Genomic DNA, 20,107 nt, shown 5'->3' with positions numbered 1-20,107 from the left:
ACAGCGTGTGACTTTGGGTCATTGCTGAAGCGAGACAGATTTGAAGCAGCAGCTACAGCGAAATGCCGCCTCTGTCCCTGCGAGTCGCCCACTGCTCGATGTGTGGCAGGGTGGGGAAAGGTTGCTGTTGTGCAAGGTGGGATTTTTTTCTTTTAAATACTTCTTTGAACTTCTACAGCACCCTTTGCCGGGGGATCTCAAAGCACTTTACACACCCTCACAGCGCCTTTGGGAAGATATTCACCCACGAAAGCTTATGCGCCAATACGTCTGTTAGTCTAGAAGGTGCCACAGGACTCTTTGCTGCTTTTACAGATCCAGACTAACGCGGCTGCCCCCTGATACTTGACACCATGCAAGGCCCTGCATTGAGCCGTATAGAGTGCAAATCCATCAACCTCATGAAGAAACTTGCAGAAGTACAGACCGACATCATCTCCCTTTCCAAATACGAAAGGATGGACATCATACCAGATGGACTGAAGGTGAAAAATCCATTGCTATCTACATACTGCACAGACCACAGTGACAGATTATGCCACACACTATCAAAGACGCTGAGGAACCACGTGATCAGCATCCTATACAGCAAACAGGAGCTCTCCAACCTGGAGACTCTCATAAATAACCAACCTTCCATACAAACGGACTTTACTAAAATAAGACAGGAGATCTACATTACACACTTCACCTCTCTACAAAGGAGAAAGGACTGTAAGCTGTCTAAAATCCTACCTGCCACACGGGGCCACAACAGTGGTACCCCTAACTCACCCAGCAATATCATCAATCTATCCAACTACACGCTCAGCCCGGCAGAAGAGTCTGGCCTATCTCGGGGGCTCTCTTTCTGCCCCGCCACCCCCACAAACATGATTCAGTTCTGTCAGGAACAGTATCCCTGATGATGCCACAGACCAACTGGTGGCTGAGGTCTATGACTTTATCCTCACGCACAATTATTTCAAATGTGGTGACAATATAGACCTCCAGACCAATGGCACTGCTATGGGCACCTGCATGGCCCCACAGTATGCCAACATTTTTATGGCTGACCTGGAACAACGCTTCCTCAGCTCTCATCCACTCACGCCCCTTCTCTACCTACGCTACATGGATGACATCTTCATCATCTGGACCCATGGGAAGGAAACCCTGGAAGAATTCCACCACGATTTCAATAGCTTCCATCCCACTGTCAACCTCAGCCTGGACCAATCTACACGGGAGGTCCACTTCCCAGACGCCACGGTGCAAATAAGTGACGATCACGTTAACACCACCCTATACCAAAAACCCACCAACTGCTATGCCTACCTTTATGCCTCCAGCTTCCATCCCGGACACACCACATGATCCATTGTCTACAGCCAAGTGCTGAGGTACAACCGCCTTTGCTCCAACCCCTCAGAGAGAGACCAACACCTACAAGATCTTCACCAAGCATTCTCAAAACTACGATACCCGCACAAGGAAATAAGGAAACAGATCGACAGAGCCAGACGTGTACCCAGAAGCCTCCTGCTGCAAGACAAGCCCAAGAAAGAAACCAACAAAACTCCACTGGCCATCACATACAGTCCTCAGCTAAAACCTCTCCATCACATCATCAGTGATCCACAACCCCTCCTGGACAATGATCCCTCACTTTCACAGGCCTTGGGAGGCAGGCCAGTCCTCGCCCACAGACAACCTGCCAACCTGAAGCATATTCTCACCAGCAACTACACACCGCACCATAGTAACTCTAACTCAGGAACCAATCCATGCAACAAACCTCGATGCCAACTCTGCCCACATATCTACACCAGCGACACCATCACAGGGCCTAACCAGATCAGCCACACCATCCCCGGTTCATTCACCTGTACGTCCACCAATGTAATATACACCATCATGTGCCAGCAGAGCCCCTCTGCTATGTACATCGGCCAAACTGGACAGTCCCTATGTAAAAGGATAAATGGACACAAATCAGATATTCGGAATGGCAATATTCAAAAACCTGTAGGAGAACACTTCAGCCTCGCTGGACACACACTAGCAGATGTAAAGGTCGCCATCCTGCAGCAAACAAACGCCAGGCCCAGACTTCAAAGAGAAACTGCTGAGCTTCAGTTCATTAGCAAATTTAACACCATCAGCTCAGGATTAAACAAAGACGGTGACTGGCTCGCCAACGACAAAAGCAGTTTCTCCTCCCTTGGTGTTCACACCTCAGCTGCTAAAAGAGGGCCTCATCCTCCCTGACTGAACTAACCTCATTATCCCGAGCCTGATTCTTGCTTGCATATTTATACCTGCCTCTGGGAATTTCCACTCCATGCATCCGACGAAGTGGGTATTCACCCACAAAAGCTTCTGCTCCAATACGTCTGTTAATCTGTAAGGTTCCACAGGACTCTTGGCCGCTTTTACAGATCCAGACTAACACGGCGACCCCTCTGATATTTGGGAAGATAAGTGACCTGCCTGAGGTTATTCAGCGAGTCAGTGGCAGAACCAAGGCGCAAACATTGACTCCCAGACCTCTTCTTTAACTGCAAGCCCATCCTTCTTCTCCTCAAAGCCCTGAGGATTTAGAGTGAAATTCACCCCAGCGCAGAGAGCCAGCAAGGCCCTATGCCACCCATACAGGAGGCCTGTGGAGGGTTGAGGCTGGGGGCAGTAAGTTGCTGTAGGGCTACACCAGCAGCAAACATTGGTAGCTGGCCATGCTGTCTCAGCAAATCAGGCTGGTGCATTTGGAGGGGGCTGCCCATCTGCTCCTGAGGGAGTAAGCCAGGGCACAGCCTAAGCCTAGCCCTGCACTGGTGTATGCTCCAAGTCACAATCTAGCCCTTTGTGACTCGTCTAAGGGAAGAGCCAATGCTGGCTCCTATTGCTTATGTTCAGACCAGTAGCCACAACCGTTCTCAGCCTCAGGTAAGTGTCTTAAAGGTGCTGAAATGAGATTTTAGGGAGATTGTCCAAAGGTGAAATTGTCACAAGAGACTCCTGCATTGGCCGGGGCCCAAACCCTGTCACAACACACTCGTCAGCAGCCATGTGTGGGATCACAGTTCTAAGGAAAGGAGGGAGGATGGTCAAGTGGTTAGGGCTTTGTCTTGTGCTTGGGAGACAGGTTCAATTCTTTGCAGTCCTCCTCCATGACTCTGGACCAGTCACTTAGCTGCTCTGTACCTCAGTTCCATGTCTGGGGGGAGGGGTAGCTCAGTGGTTTGAGCATTGGCCTGCTAAACCCAGGGTTGTGAGTTCAATCCTTGAGGGGGCCATTTGGGATCTGGGGCAAAAATTGGGGGTTGCTCCTGCTTTGAGCAGGGGGGTGGGCTAGATGACCTCCTGAGGTCGCTGATATTCTATGATCTGTACAATGGACATAACAGCACATCCCTACCTCAGAGGGAGGCTGTGAGCATATGTCAAAGACTGTGAGGTGCTCAGATCCCATGGTTATGGGGGCCATATAAGTGCCATGAAGAGTGAGCGGGCACTATACTAATATATTTGCAGATTAAAATTGAAAAACATCATGTTGGATTCACGTTGCTATATTTTTACACTGTCACTTTGACTTTCCTTATGTTGTCACAGGATATGGGCTTAGAAGAAATTACCTGACTGATCAAGCAATTGATTTGTGTAGCTTGTTCACAAAGTCAGTCTTACAAAGTTTTTCCAGTATATTTATAAAGAAAAATGGACCTGTCAGGTTCTGACTTGCCCTAATCGTTCTTGGGATGTATTTAAAATTGTATCGCTATTATTTTAATAATTACATTGTAACTGAAATAATAATAGTAACGACAATGACAATAACGTGAAACAGGGTTAGCATAAAAAGATGATAAAATGTGATCAATAAACCAATCAACTATTATTCACGTTTGGATTTAATTTACGATACCAGCTGCATCCATCCACCACTAGAGGGCAGGCAAGATGTATACAAACTAATCTTATTCTATGCATTCATTGCAAAGAGAACTCCTTCGCCTTCACAAGAGGTGTGACTCATGCAGTTGCCAAAATGCTATTGTTTATGTTTCATTTGAGTATTTGCAAAGACTTTCTCAGCCTGATTCCTGAGCCTTTCACTAACCTCCCATGTTGCATAACACACTGGGCATTTTATTTTATTTACGAATGCTTCAAATTTTTCACGGATGAAATAAACTCAATGTAACTCTATACATCAGGCAGTGTCCAAAGACTCCATGTGAAATGTGAAAGACTTTTCTACACAGCATGGATTCAGAACGCATTTTAGTGGTGGGCAATCAGTGCATAAGATTTAGAGGGCCAGATTCTCACCTAGGGTAAATCAGTGTGGCTCCATTTAAGTCGATGGATCTGCACCAATTTACACTAGCTAAAGAAGATCTAGCCCCCTCTGGGATGTAACGGAAATTAACTCATCATACACTAAATGCTTTCTCAGTTACAAAAAATGTCAGCTTTAGGCCCCCCACTGAAAGATAGTGATGTAAAGTACTACGCACAAGCCTGGTTTTGCAGCCCTGATGCATGGGAATAGCATCGTTGCCTTCAGCAGGCCTTGTGTGAGAAAGGATTACTTGCCGGAGTATGCACTACATGTCTGGGTAGGATTTGCAAGATAGGCTGTAAATCACCTTGCACTGATGCCTTCTGGGCAAATCACAGACAAAACCTATACCACTGCCGAAGGAAACAACCATATGGAACCATTCAAAATGCTGTTCATCTTTGATCTTTGTCATATCAGTCTGTCTCTCTCTCAATCTGACCTGTCATCGTTGACTCCTTCAGCCATGCCCCCTCCTGCCCCAATACATCCCCTAAGCCAGTGGCTAGGGAAAATATTAAATATGCTGGAAGTAGTCAGGTGTACCTTAGCGTCATAGCAGCCATCAACACTGACTGGTTGGAATTCTAGATCCAGGAGCCACTATCACTACAGAAAAGCCAGCATGTGAATTTGCTGCGTAAGCAGACTCTTTAATTCATAAACAAAGGCAAATGGATTCATTGTTTTCCCTAACCATGCATTTCCCCAAATGCCTTTGCACTAGGATACTGCGAAAAAAGTCTCCATGAACCTCCATCAGAATTCCTAATGGCATCCCCACTGGCTGTGCTCATGCCCTTTTTGTGTTTACTTTCTAAAAATATTCCAGCCAATGAGTTTACTGGCAGGAATGTCCGTGGGAACAGAAAAAGGAAAGGGAATAGTTGGGAATGTTTTAAACCTGTAAACAGGAGTATTCACCCCAGAAAATGGAGTCTAAGAGTTACACTCATCCAGTCAGGGAACAGAAGATTATCATGTGAACCACATACCCAATCAAAACTGGTCTACAAGCTCTACTGGTTGTGAGCTCTACAGTTATTGGTGACTGGAGCTCAATGATTCATCTACACTGGCTCCCCATCCATGGGATTTGTGGGTGTGGTGTGTTTGTAGGAGTGAGCCCCAGAAGAAGGAGTGAGTTTGATCTGCTAACGAAGACCCCTGTGCTCATGCAGAGCTCCGATATGATCTGCAGAGCGTGCAGATGTGGGTTGGCTCTTCAAGACCATTCTTTTAGTGTGTGGCCATCCATGGCCTAGCACAATGGGGCCTCGGTCCTTGACTGATGTCACAGGCAAACTGGTCAAGAACTTTATGACTAAATGTTTTTTTGTTGAAACCAAAACTTTGAAATACGGAGCCAGACCATGTCCCTTCTAGAATAGCCTGGTTGTTGGAGTACTCCCCAAGGATATGGGAGATCCAGAGCAGGGACTTGAACATCAGTGTCCCACATTCCCGGTGAGTGCCCTGATCACTGGACTATTGGCCAGGTTGGGGGCTGTCTGTCTGTCTTGTTTTTCATGAAAAAATGTGTAAGGTTTTGGTTTTGTTCAGCATCAGAAAGGAATCAAATGCTGGAACCACACAATTTTTCACAAAACTGAATTTTTGTTCCATCACAGCCTCAAGGGCAAAATCTGTGTAACAGCGTTGCTGGGCTGGGCTGGCTGGGTCTGCATGTGTGACACCTGTCGCTGGCCAAGGGGCCATTTCCCTTCCTTTTAGATACAGATTTAGTCACAGCCATCTGTCCCTTCATAATCTCCGGCTTGATGACTTCAAGGAACTAAATCTGGGAATGAAAATGAGGGATTTGAAGAAGCTCCATATGGCTCAATAAGTGACAGCCCAAGTCCTAAATACTGGATGAAATTCAAAGTCCTGAACTAGATCTTCAAAGCTTTCAGAGGACAGGTGTCCCCAATCCTAGCAAGTGCCCCTTCCTAGCCACCCCTGCTGTAAGGGGGATCCTGAGCAGAGTCCAGCCACTGTCCCTATCTTGGGGTCCCTCGGTACTCTCTCAGGGCATCCTCCTCCCAGCACTGTTCAGCCTCCTAGCCCCCCTGGGCACACCACTGACCCTTCAGAGTACCCAGTGCTAAACACACCCCTCTCCCAGAACGCTGCCCTTCTGATTTAGAAGGTTGCTACAGGTGCAACCCTTCTGATTTAGAGTTTAACTCCCTGAGAGGCTCACAGTAGTTGTGAAGCAGTCCACACACACATGGTTTGCACAGTCTAACCCACCTTTATGCTGTTGTATACTTAATCATGTGAAGCACAGGAGAGTTCAGATCATACTAAACAATACACATCTGAAAGCTCACTATCCCTCACTTTCTGTCTCACCCTTCCCTTGTGAGCCCCTGGAGAACCATCAGTGTCCAGGAAGGCAGGCAGTCAAGGTGCCCCTCTTCATGCAGGCTTTTCCATGGTAGGTCCCTCCTGGAGCCTCTTCCCAGCTTCTGTGACTCTGACCTGGTCTCTCCTCCCCACGTTTCCTCTTCCTATCTGGCCCCAGTTCCTGTGTGTGCTTTTATTTTAAGCCTCTCCAGGTGATCTACTCTCTTTTGTTCTCCTCCTGGTAACTTCCGGGGCTCCTGCCTTTCCCCCTCATTTCAGAGGGCCAGCTAACTGGATTTCTAGTAAATGCATTTCACCCATTGTCACAGACATCGGCACCTGAATGGGGTAATTGAGGTGCAAGATTGGGGTCAAGAGCTTTAAGCACTTTTTATTGTATCTGTCGGATGCACATATGCTACAGGGCTTGTCAGCAAAGGTGGCTTCCCTTACATATAGGCACTCATGCCCCAGTGGATTTTCATCATGCAATTTCACAATAGCAATCAGAATTTGCAAATTGTACTGATATAGTCCCAATTCATCATGGCAGGGCCCCAGGATATCTCAGAGACCACTTCTCTCCCTACAATCAGGACTCACCTCCCAGAACAATAGAAGCCATTAGGAGCAACAAAACTAGGCCAACTCAAAAATTGTCCATAGTTTTTCAACCAAAAATTGGGTTTTCAATTAAACAATTTTTTTTTGCCAAAAGTGTCTGCTTTCTGTGGGAAATTGTGACTTTTTGTTGAACAACCTAATACCCCCAAAATGAGAAGTTTTTCATTTTTGTTCTAAAACCAAAAAGTTTCAGCCGGACTACATCTCCCATGATACACCACGGTGTCCCCTCTTGCTGAGCCAGCACACTGCATCATGGGAGTCTATGGCCAAGGTACAGCATGTGAAACAGTCCAGCTAAGAAACCTGCCCCTAGAGGAGAATGGGGGCCCGACACACCTTAATTGCAACTCCCAAGTGGCACTGCTGTGGCATTTCCAAATCAAAATTTTTCAGGAAAAAATCCGACCAGCTATAAACGAAATTCAGATCAACATGAAGAGACCTGCAGGAGTAAGAGCCAGAGTATTCTCAGCAGCTAGCCAAGGAGAGGAGATATCAATCAATGCTGTTTAAGCTTTTTGATGCCTTGATATAATTTTTGTAAGGTGCGTGGATACAATAGCGATGAGCAAGGGTTAGACCAACACCCCTCTCCAATGACATTTTGAATCCAATGGCTGTTCTAAATGGAGAAATATGAACCTAACTCCTAGAAAGCAGACTCTGGAGCAAAGTGCTCTCCAACTTGTTTTCAATCACCTGACTCATAGAATCATTTGTTATTTTAGTCAAAGGTAATGATGTCAGAAATATTTTCAACAAAAACCACATCAGTCTTGCCTAGTTTGGCGTTTTATGACAAATCCGAAAGTCAGAACAGGTTTGTCAGAAGGATCACTGTTTCATGAACCTTTTGAATGAGCTTGGGTTCCGTGTCAAGGAAACATCTAGCCTAATACACGCCCCTACCTCAAGACAGGATTGATTCAATTATTCCTAAATTATCTCTGTGAAGATCAAATACAGAGATGTGCAAAAAGGATAGGCAAAATTCTAGCCACAAGCTGCACATATGTATGCACCTAAGACTCGCAGCAGAAAGGGTGAGGGTAACATGGCAGGGCTCAGCCCTGATTCTCAACACCCCAAAGAATATAGAAATGCTTCCCTGACTTCTTGTGATTTTAACTTGGCAACTTTTTGTCCTGATCCTTTATTCCTAACACATGTCAGTAGGAGTTTGAGGTGTCCAAGGAATTCATGTTTTATGATAGCTATTTTAAAAAAAAATACATTTTGGGACAAATTCTGCCATCAAAACTGTGGGTGCACCTTGCACTTGTCCCTATATACCATGGTGGTTGGTGCATTGGCTTCCCCTTCTCCACAGCATCAAAGTCCAGCTCCTTGATGTCCTTACCTTTAAGGCCCTCCACAAATTTGCCCTGATCTTGTCTTTCATTATGTTGCCCCATTTTCCTCTGTGCCAGCAATGATACCAGCCTCAGTGCCCTGTTTGTCAGCTTCTCCCATGATCCAGTTTGTTTTTTCTTCCATGCTATGCCACTCCTGGAACCCTTCCTGCTCTGTTCTACAAAGGCCCCACCCTCCCCACATACAAATTCCTCACTAAGACCCACTTTTGCAATGAGATCTGAACAATATTTGCGACCTAAAGAGGGCATAAAATGCTATCAAATCAGAATCATTGTGTTTCAGGGGTTGATGTAAAATGTGATGGACACAGTTATAGAAAGATGAGAGTGAAATTTACACGCATCTGCACTTTGCACTGGTGTAAGTGACTACACTAAGTTGAAGGCAAATCAGGACCCAAAGGCTCAATTCTGCCCTAAATTTCAAAGCTGCAATCCTCATTTAATTTCAGTAGGAAGTGACTCTATGTGACTGAGGGCAGAATGGAGCCCCTAAGTATTCTAGTTCTAAACAGCAAAAGGGACAAACTATAATAAGAGCACAGGAAACAAAACAGAAACATAAATTGGAGCTCTGTTTAGTCTGGGGAAATATCATTTATAATCACAGATGGGCATCCTATTGACGTCACATAATCTATTTTAAAATCAATGTGATCACGTGACTGGTTACTAATCTTTTATGTCTGATTAAAAGCTGGCAGTTCATCTGTGTGTGTCTGGTTTCTTTTTTTAACTGTAACTTCAGAAATGTGAACTAACTCCATCCCTGAGATAATGATGCTTATGCTGGTAATTCTGAGTGTCTTTAAATGGTCGCTTGTTTTGGTCTTCACTTAAAAGTTAGGCTGCCATAGCTACGGAAGTCAGGGGTGTGAAAAATCCACACCCCTGCCTGACGAAGCTATGGTGACTTAACTCCCAGTGTACAGCTGTGTTGACCGATGAGTTCTCCCATTGACATATTTACTGTCATTCAGGAAGGTAGTGTCCCTTCCGTTGCCATAGGCTGAAACTACAGCCCGGGGTTATGGCAGCATAGCTACGGTGACGTAGCTATCCCGGTATAGTCTGCACTGTGTGGAAATACCCACAGCCCCACCATTATGGAATATCCTCCCTTCCACATGCTAGCAGAGATAGTTTTTACCATTGGGAGCAGTTCCATTATTAGTAAGTCTGTTCCTGCTCCTACTGAAGTCAATGGCAAATCTCTCTTTTAATATCTGGTGTGGGATCAGGCCTTAAATTAGCATTTCAAAGAAGTTATTCTTTATTACATAAGAACATAAGAACGACCACACTTGGTCAGACCAAAGGTCCATCTAGCCCAGTGGCTAATACCAGGTGCCCCAGAGGAAATGAACAGAACAGGTAATTATCAAGTGATCCATCCCCTGTCGTCCATTTCCAACTTCTGGCAACCAGAGGTTGGGAGACCATCCCTGCCCATCCTGGCTAATAGCCATTGATGGACCTATCCTCCATGAACTCATCTAGTTCTTTGAAATATTAGTTTGCATCTATACCTTGCACTTCCATAGAACCTTTCACCCCAGGATCCCAAAACACATTACAGGTGTGACATAATTATGACTCTCAACAGCCTGTGTGGTTGTTAAAGGGTACATAAGGATCACTTCACCCACAGGAATGCAGCCACCTCTGAATTGGAACTCAGAAGCTGACTGACAACATGCAGCAAGGCTACACAAAAATCTGGTACCTGAAATGAAAGAGATTACAGTATACAACTGATACTACCAGGAGCACTTAGAGAAGCAAAACGTAATGAAATTTAACTAGGGCACAGGGGTGAACACCCCTTTTCTTATTACAATAACAGTGGAGACTTTAAAGATGGTCAGCTATTCAGTTTACATCTCAGCTGAAAGACAGCCCCTCCACAGCATGGAGCCACTTATCACACTTGTTCATCTCTCACTCAAAGGGAAGAGTGTCTGCTACCGAATCAAAAACATCACCCCTGTTCTCTCTGGGTTCTAATACTGCTCCCCGACCTGAGTGTCTGAGCACTGGACTGCAATAACCGTTAAGCCATGTGTTTGTTTCCTCATCTTCACTCCATGGGGAGAAGTGAGCACTGTGGAGTTCTTGTTCTGGATTTTTATATATTTATATACTTTTATATACACACACATTGCTATATGTTTATGACAGAGAAGGCATGTCTATGTAGGGCGCCTTACGCTGGGGGTCAAAGGCAGTGAAGTTTGTGATGGGCCTCAGTTCCTGTGGGAATTCATTCCCATCTAGGAGCAGCCCCCAAGAAAACTGTCTTCTCTACAGATGATCTTTACCCTCAATGTTCTTTTCAGATTTCATAGTCCTCTGTCTAATCATGCTTAGTTTCTGAGAGCTGATAAGACCACAGTACAGAGTGGTGTGGCTGCAAAGCAATACATGGATTCAGAAACCAGCGACATGCAAATCATGTATGAGCACATGGACTGTATTCTGATATCACACCCATTTAAAACTAACTCCACTAAAGTAAATGGAGTTGCTCTGGATTTATATCCATGTGAGATCAAAATCTGACCTAATATTCCTCTTAGAAAGCATATATATTCTCCCCCATTCAAACCTTAAAATACATTATTTTATATATCAATAGTGGGAGTCTGGGGGCCACAACTTCAAAGAAGCGGTAATGATTTATAGCAGATGAGGACGTAGACTAAAGGGCCAAATTTTGCTCTCACTTTTTAAATCCACTGCAGGTAATTGAACTACTTCTGATTTACCCCAACTTAACGGACAGTATGATCTAGGTCAAGGTACCTGAAAATGAATGTAACATGAACCAGACACACATCTGTAAGACAGATACTATGAATTTACCTTTGAAATCTGCAAAGGGGATTTCTGGTGGTATTCGCAGAATGTTTCAATGTGTCAATATGAGAGGGGCGTTATTATCAGCTATGAACCTCCAGGAAATAAGCCAAGGTTAAGCAAGTGAAATAGAAAATGAAAAGAAGAGCAGAGGACTCACATTTAATTACTATGACTGAGGTCTATATTCACATGCTTACGGGAGCTTGGGAATAGGTTAGAGCAGATGACTGCTGAGCAATGAATTCAAGGGCCAGTCTATTGGGAGTATTTTTTTTTCTCTCAGTGACTTAAACTTCTGTCTGAGTTCTCAGAGTTTTTAGTCAGCTGGCCTGTAGCAGAGCTGCAACTTCCCCAAGGAAGCCCTTCCTCAACTTTCACTGGAGGGCTGTCGGGAGAGCCTGGGAGAGGAACGCTGCAAGCAGAAGGGAAGTCTCCTCCTTCATCCAAACAGCAGGTATGTACAGCAACGAGTTAAACTTTGATGCTGCTGGAAAGCTGAGCCAAACGTTTCTCTGACTGCAGGACAAAGTGGGGATTCAGTAACTTGGAGCTGCAGCCTTTTAAAAAAATATAGCACTGAGGATGAAGGCACTGTTTAAATGAAACAGATTTGTGCTTATGAATGGGCTGAATAACCGATCAAATGTACCACACAGTGGGCACGTTCCATACAGCTGTATGGCTAATTCATTGGGGAGCCTATTACAGTGGCTTGGATCCTTTAAGTTAAGGAAGCACTGGTAAGTTTTACAACAAAACGATTGTGATGTTTCCTCCGTCTTTTCACGACTAATGAAAATAGTAGTGAGACTTACTAAACCCTTTGGGGCAAGGACAGCATGTCTGTATGGTGCTTGGTACAATCTGAGGGCTTCGGCAATATAGGTACGTATACTAATGTTATAGAAAGTCTCCTGGCTCACAGTACTGGTATTGAATGCAGGGAAATGAGCCAGGCATCATGAGTATCCTAGCTCTTGTGCTGACTCACTATCCAGCCTTGGGCAAATCATTTAACCCCTCTGTAAGATGGGGATAGCAGTATTTAATTTACCTTTCATCACTGCTATTAAAAAGCAACCTTTAAACTTCCCACACAGTGGTAACCGGGTGCGAGACACCATTCTCAGCATAGAGGGAAACTGGTAGCTCAGAAGCCACTGTAGACAAATGAAGGTTTATGCTGACACTCTCCCCAGGAGGTTATGATTCTTGATTAACATTTGTACAATGCCTTGAAAATATGAATATGACAATGCCAAATATTCCTTTTCAAAATCTTCCTTCCTCTTTATGCTGTGCCAGGGTTCACGTGGCCCTGCAAAGGCAATGAAAATGCCTATGTATAAAAACCTAAGAAAATACTCTTCCAAGTGTTGTTGTAGCCATGTTGGTCCAAGGATATGAGAGAGAGAAGGTGTGTGAGGTGAAGTTGGTCCAATAAAAAGACATTACCTCACCCAACTTCTCTCTCAAAGAAAATACTGTGAGAGCCAAACACTGCAGCCTCATTCATAAAAATATGTCTCCTAAACAAAGGTCCAGGTTAATCAAAACAGGAAACTTTTTTTGGTAATTGAAAAAGGGTTTTCAATTATCTTAATATTATGAAATCTCTCCATTATTTACTTATCAGTTTGATTTGTTTTTTAAGCAAAGGGTTATGGCTTAGTGGGTAGATCAAATATTTTGGCCTTTTACCTGAAGAATGACACATTATTCCCAAGAGGGTTACTGGACACCGTCCCAGTCAAAGGTATCTGAAATTAATTTCCTGGTGTCATTTGATCTCCTCTAGGATTACAGAACACATACATCCGCCTGAATTTTTCTTTAAAGATTGAATTCACTTGGAATAATAAATAAATAATAATAATACCTCCACCACCTTTGGTCAAAGGTCCATACTCTCTGTGTCATCTCTCTCTATTGATACACATCCAGAGATTATCTTCATAGTTATTTTTATTACGATAGAGCCACAGGGCCAACCATTGTGCTAGGCACTGTACATACTCAGAGCAGTAGAAGGCCCCTGTCCTGAAGACCGCACAATCTAAATAGACGGACATAGGGAAGGGGAAGGGGTACAACAAGCTTTTTTTTGGTGGTGGTGGGGAGGTTAAGGAAGAGATAAAAGGGAAGAGGATTGGGGGGACAGGGCAGGAGAGAAGAGGATAAACGGGTGTAGAGCTTCCCATGGGAGATTAGTCCAGTGCTGGGGCAGAGAACAGGTCTATGGTTGTCTCCCCACTCCTGCTCTTGGAGATTCATTTCTTAACAGACAGACAGATAGTTTTTTCACTTCTCTAAGGTAATGTTCCTGGTACTTGAACTGAAAGTGACCCAAAGGAATAGAATCTTCGGTCTATTTGTTGTTCATGAAAGAGAGGGTCTGAGACCACTCTGTCCACAGTAAGGGTCTGATACCACTCTGTCCAGCTCTGAACAGAACCCAACCATCTACAGACAGACCCTGCACAGAAAGGACTTCTGAGGGTGCTGCATTAGAGAGTGATTAAACTAGTGATGGACAAACTCCAAAGGGCTGGAGGTTTGAGTCACATAAGCACCCAGAAGTATTAATGTTTCTCCAAAACCCTTGGAGATGTGCAACAGATCACTGGAAGTCTCATGAGAACCAGCTTCTGGGATTTCTGCTATTTCCTACTCCAGGTCATGCGCGGAGAAGACCACGAGAATGACGTTTGAAAGAAAGGAGTATCTGAATACACAACTCTGAGGGATGAACTGCTGAGTTCTAACCCCAGCACTGTCACCACATGCCTGATTCTGGTCCCACTGACGTCACTGGCAAAACCCAGTCGAGTTCACTAAGAGCTACAGTAGGCAGTGATTTGTGCTGTGGCCTTGGGATAATCACGTAGAGCCCAATTCCACAAGGTCACAGGTGCTCTCAACTTCCATTGACTTCATCAGGATTTGAGGGCTCTCAGCCCCTTATGGGAATGAGCACTTGATCTTGCTGCCTCAGTTTCCCAATCTGTAAAATAAGGATAATATTTATTTTACATTACTGGGATCCTCAAGATATAACTAGCTAATGTCTCTACAGCACTTTAAAGATGTAAATTGCTAAGTGTCATTGCAACCAAATTCCAGAAGAGCAAATATTCACAAAAATAATGGCAGAGGGAAGTTACCCAAATGTTTCAGAATCTTTAAAACAGTTTGGTTTGAGATCTGTTCTAGGAATAGGCACATGGCTGAGCAGATTTCATGGACTTTCCCACAATGGTTGGTTCACCTCTGATAATGAATCCAAATTTCCCACAAGTGTAGGGTGACCAGATGTCCCGATTTTATAGGGACAGTCCCGATTTTGGGGGCTTTTTCTTACATAGGCACCTATAACCCCCTTCCCTCCACCCCCCACACCCTATCCAGATTTTTTACACTTGCTATCTGGTCACCCTACACAAGCATGACAGTAAAACCCCCCTACATCCAGACTGCGGGCAATGTGAATTTTCACTTGCTCAGGGCATTGTCTTATCTTATGTGCCAATGGTGGAATTCACACAGCAGACAGTTCACTGCAGCTTGGATTGGGAAAGCTCCATTAGTCCACCTTCCAGGATCATTCCAAGAGCTGGTTAAAAACTTTTCGACAGAAGGGAAGCTTTCATGAAAAAAAATTCTGTTTCTGTAAAATATTTTCAGGGTTTTCTCAAAAGTCCCCAAATGTTTTGGTTTTTTATTTGGAAAAAACTAAAGAAAATCTGTGTTTGGGGTTTTTCAACAAACACCTGAACGATTTTAAAGAACATTTTCAAGGAAAATGTTTTGATGATGATGGGATAAATCATAAAGGGATGATTTAGCTGGGGTTGGTCATGCTTTGAGCAGGGGGTTGGACTAGATGACCTCCTGAGGTCTCTTCCGACCCTCATCTTCTCTGATTCTATGAAAATGAGAAATATTCATTTTTGGTAAATATTTTCACAGGAAAAAAAATATTTTCCAGCCAGCCTTAATCGTTTCTGATAGCCCATTTTTTAGTGTCTTTTCCAGTCTAGCTCTAAAAGTCACATGGAGTGAGGCTCACACCACTTCTCTTGGGAGTTGTTTCCACAGTGGAATACATCTCACTGATCGGAAGCTTTCCAGTTAGATGTGATTTTCTCTTTCTCTGTTCATTATTCCTAATCATACCCCTGCGTGCCACATGAAATAATCTCTCTCCTCTCTTTGGTGCTTATGCCTTTCCTTCTCAGGGTGCCTTACAAAAAACAAACAAAACACCCAAAGCCCTACTCCAAAGAGCTTATTTTTGACCACAGGAAAAATATAGAGCAACATTCAGACAAGTGTGGGTTTGGAGACCACAATGGTGAAATCAGCATAGGAAGGAATTTGCAGCAATGGGGTTTTAAGTAGGAAAAGGCACCTGGAAGACAAATATTGATCCAACCATAGGGGGCAGCATGAAATAATCCATATATAAACTAACTCACGGTAAATCTGAAATCACCATCATATCTTAATGTTAGATCTAAAATCTTCTTTTGAAATGAAAATATTTATTTGAAGGTCAGGCAAACGGAACAATAAGTGGCCACAGAAATCAAACCGCTTGTCTAGATGCAGCAGGGCCCACCCCAGCAATCTTTAGTCACCCTTACTCACATGAGTAGTCCCATTTAAATCTACACCGATAAATCATCTAGGGTGTGTTCTAGACAACAATGAATTCCCATTTACTTCAGAGTTATATCAGGGCCCTCTGGACAAATCAATCAATAAGACGATTTGTTTGAGGAAGGATTACTCCAGTGAGTAAGGGTTCCAGGATCAAGGGCTTCACTTGCATCAGTATTGTATCTTCTCATTTATAATTCTGAAATCTCAATTTATTTTGTAAGATAGTGATTCAGGGACTTTGAGTTTGCCTGTCATATGCTCTGTGGCTCCTTTACAGCTCTTTGGGAATGTAACTCACAGACACAAAAACCTAAAGTAAACACACTGACTGATCCATACACAGAGTCAAGCAATGACATCTACAAAGAGAAGTCAAATATTTCTCTGGGCAAACAAGGGGCCCAAACCTGAGAGCCTTGCTCAGTCAAAATTCCTGTATTTCTCAATTTGTGCTTTCCCCAAGTAGGCATTCCAGGACGAGTCCCCGAGTAGCTAATTTTCTTCTTAACACAGTGGTTGCTAGGACCCAGCAAACAACCAGGAGAGGAGTCAGAAGGGAGACAAGGGACATAATTTAAAGCAGACACTGTCCCAAATAAGGATATTTCCCTTAAAATGTCTCAGTTTCATCTCAGGCTGCAAAGTTACCAATGAAACCACTCCGTACTCTGAATGGGCGAGAGTGAAAATAAGGGTGATCTAATCTGTGCTATGGCTGACTAAACTCTGTAGGGATGCATACGACTTTTTTTTTTATAGCAGAGGGTGGGAATGCAAATAACTGACACATGAAACAAGGTAAATTAATATATTCACTCTGTTCTTAAAAACAGCAAACGCAAAAATGCATAGCACTAAGGAGCCTGGGGGTACATGGCGCTCTGTGTAGTTAGTGTGTGTCTTACGTATGTTAAAGGAACACACAATGCGGCTTTGCTTCTCTTTTCTTTAGTTTGGATGAGAAAAAATAGTAATAATTAATTGTCTATATTACAGAAATCTAATCTTGAAGGAATTGGGAGTTTGTTGTTGTCATTGCTAAATACAAATGGCAACATTTAACCTGTATTAATGTTTACTGTTTAATGCCAAAAAAAGAGGATTGCAGAGCTGGTTGTTAAGGCAATAGACTGGGACTCAGGAGATCTGAGTTTAATTCCCAGTTCCTGTATGTCCTTGGGTGAGTCACTGACGTTATATGCCTCAATTTTCCTATCTGGGAAATGGAAATAATGACACTTCTTTTCTCCTGCACTTTGTCTGTCTCATCTGATTAGACATGCTGGCCCAGGTCCTAAGGTTTGGTATGGGATGGGAGAGGGGTGAATCTTATTCTCCAAAATTCATTCGTTGTCCAACTGTGGAGTGGGGAGCTGGGATGATACGAAGTCTAGGCGGAAAGTTGTAACATTAAAGATGCTTTGAGGCTCCACCCTGTTCCCGCTGAAAACAGTGGGGATTTCACTATAATGGGAGCATGCTGGGACCGTAAATGAAACCGCCTGCATTGCAGGGAGTCCTGGTGCTAATAACAGCTCCCTTTATAGCAAGTTACTGTTTCAGCTGCTCCCAAGTTACTTTTGAAGATCCTGGGTTGTCAGCGCCATCAGCTCAGATGTAGGTGGTCGGGCTTTGTTAGTGGTTGCAGCACCGTGTGGGTCTTCAGCAACTCCGGCAGACTCCCCACAGATCCTGTGATGCCTATGCCTCTTGTACTTATTTACCAGGCAGTGGAGTGAGAAAGCAAAGGAGCTGCACTGATGAAAACTAGGCAAAGCAGGAGAAAGCGCCTCAGCCTGGTACTTGAACGGAAAGTGACCCAAAGGAATAAAATCTTCAGGTCTATTTGTTGTTCATGAAAGAGAGGATCTGAGACCACTCTGTCCACAGTTAGCTACCCTGAACTTGATCGAATATGTGTGGTCTAGTGGTTAGAGCAGGAGACTAGCAATGGATTCTACTGCACTTGGATACCAATGTGGTAGTCACCTTAGAAATACGTAGGATGGACAGATTCCTTCCTCTGCAGCTGATTTACCCAAGGTCCCTCAGCAAGTCACTTAGCCACTCTGTGCCTCTTTTTCCCAGGGGAGGAAGAGCCCAGTCTACAAGCCGGGTTCAGGCAGTGATTCATTACAGTTTGTGAAGCACTTTGAGATCTTTGGATTTGCAAAGTCCTTTTTAAGTGCAAAATATTATTACTGAAAGCACCCAAGTAAAATTCTCCCGCAGCGCTAATTTAATGGATGGAGTCCATCGCAGACAGGAAATACTCCGGGCTGCACTGTTTGGAGCCGTACCCCAGGATACATAAAAAACTGCCCTATATGGGGCAGTTTCCAGCAGAGATTATTTATTTTATTTTTTTAGATATGAAAGATACCCGAGCAAAGCTCTGGGTGCCTCGCCATTATTTAAAGATCACAAATCATAAATATGCACGTCAGCCTTTCTTCCCCTTTCAAATCCCGCGGTGATCCCCCAGACAATCCCCTCTCCCCCTTTGACTCTTACTCCAAAACAACCCCACAGATGAGTCCTGCAGCATGTTCAGAAGGTCAACAAATTTAGGCTCCTTTGAGCTGAGTGGGGAGAATTCCAGAGAATTCATGGAGAGCACTCTGCCAGCTGCTAATGTACAGCACCTGCGATTGAAGGGTTTGGGAGCACTTTGCCAACAGTAGTTAAAAGGCTTCAGAACACCCGCTAGAATACTGTCCCTATTTTAGAGATCGGGAAACTGAGGCACTGAGGACATTAAGAACCTTTGATCACAGTGCAGTGTTCAAGCCTAAAATAAAACCCACCGGTATCACAGCTCCCAGATTTCCACCCCACCCCTGATCAGACTCGACTGGAATGAGGAAAACATGTTCTAAAAACAGAGCAAGTCATAGGTGGCCTGAACTTCCCAGGATCTGTTTCCTGGAGTCATCCTTGCTGTTGCTCATGTGGTGAGGGACATGCAAAGTTACACTCACAGGAAGCCTAGGGACTGGTATAAAGAATCAAGCCAAACTATGGGGCAATGCTGTGGCAAAGAGAAAAAACAAACAGAACTGTGAATGACGCTCAAAAGGGAAGTGATTTGTACTGGCTGGGGGCTAGGGCCCAAAAGAGGATTTCTAGCAGACTTAGCTAAAATTTCCCCAGGAAGCTCCCAGGCCTCACATCCTAGTGCAGTGGTTCTCAACCAAGGGTCCGCAGCCCCTCAGGGGGCCGTGAGCCGGCTTCAAGGAACCATGGGGCCAAACAGCTGAAGCCTGGCACCCCGAGCTCTGGCACCCCTGTGGGGCTGAAAACAGGAGCCCAAGCCCTAGTACCCCCATGGAGATGAAGCCCAGCACCCTGAACCCTAGCACCCCCAAGGGTCTAAAGCCTCGAGCCCTAGTGCCCCCCTGTGGGGCTGAAACCAAGAGCCCTGAACCCACCCCTGCTGGGCCCTGGAGGTTTTATAGCATGGGGTGGGGGGAGACCTCAGAAAGAAAAAGATTGAGAACCCCTGCCCTAGTGCACCTGTTTGCACCACTCTTCATCTGGCAACTAGAGCCACTTTGCACTGATGCACCAAAGACAGTTTGCCTGTTAGCCAATATGTCCTTTAAAAACTAATTCAGCTAAGGGAGTTCCACCATCTATGAATGACTCCACCTGTTCAGCCTCGAGAAACTCAAGAAATGGAGGAATTTCCTGAAAGAGTTGTCATGTTTATGACAGAGGCTGTAATAAGGGTGTGTTCTTTGAGATCAGAGCAGGGGCCTTGGATCTAGGATTGGTGAATTATATTCACAGCTCTGCCACTGATTAAACTCAATCTGCCTTGAGCAAGGCACTCAGCCTCTGTGCCTCAGTTTCCCCATTTGAAAAGTGGGAATACTACTATTACTAACCTTCAGTA

This window comes from Eretmochelys imbricata, chromosome 1, assembly GCF_965152235.1.
Source record: "Eretmochelys imbricata isolate rEreImb1 chromosome 1, rEreImb1.hap1, whole genome shotgun sequence".
In the NCBI taxonomy this organism is placed as follows: domain Eukaryota; kingdom Metazoa; phylum Chordata; order Testudines; family Cheloniidae; genus Eretmochelys; species Eretmochelys imbricata.
The sequence above is the reverse complement of the archived record's forward strand: the minus strand, read 5'-3'. Positions refer to the sequence as shown.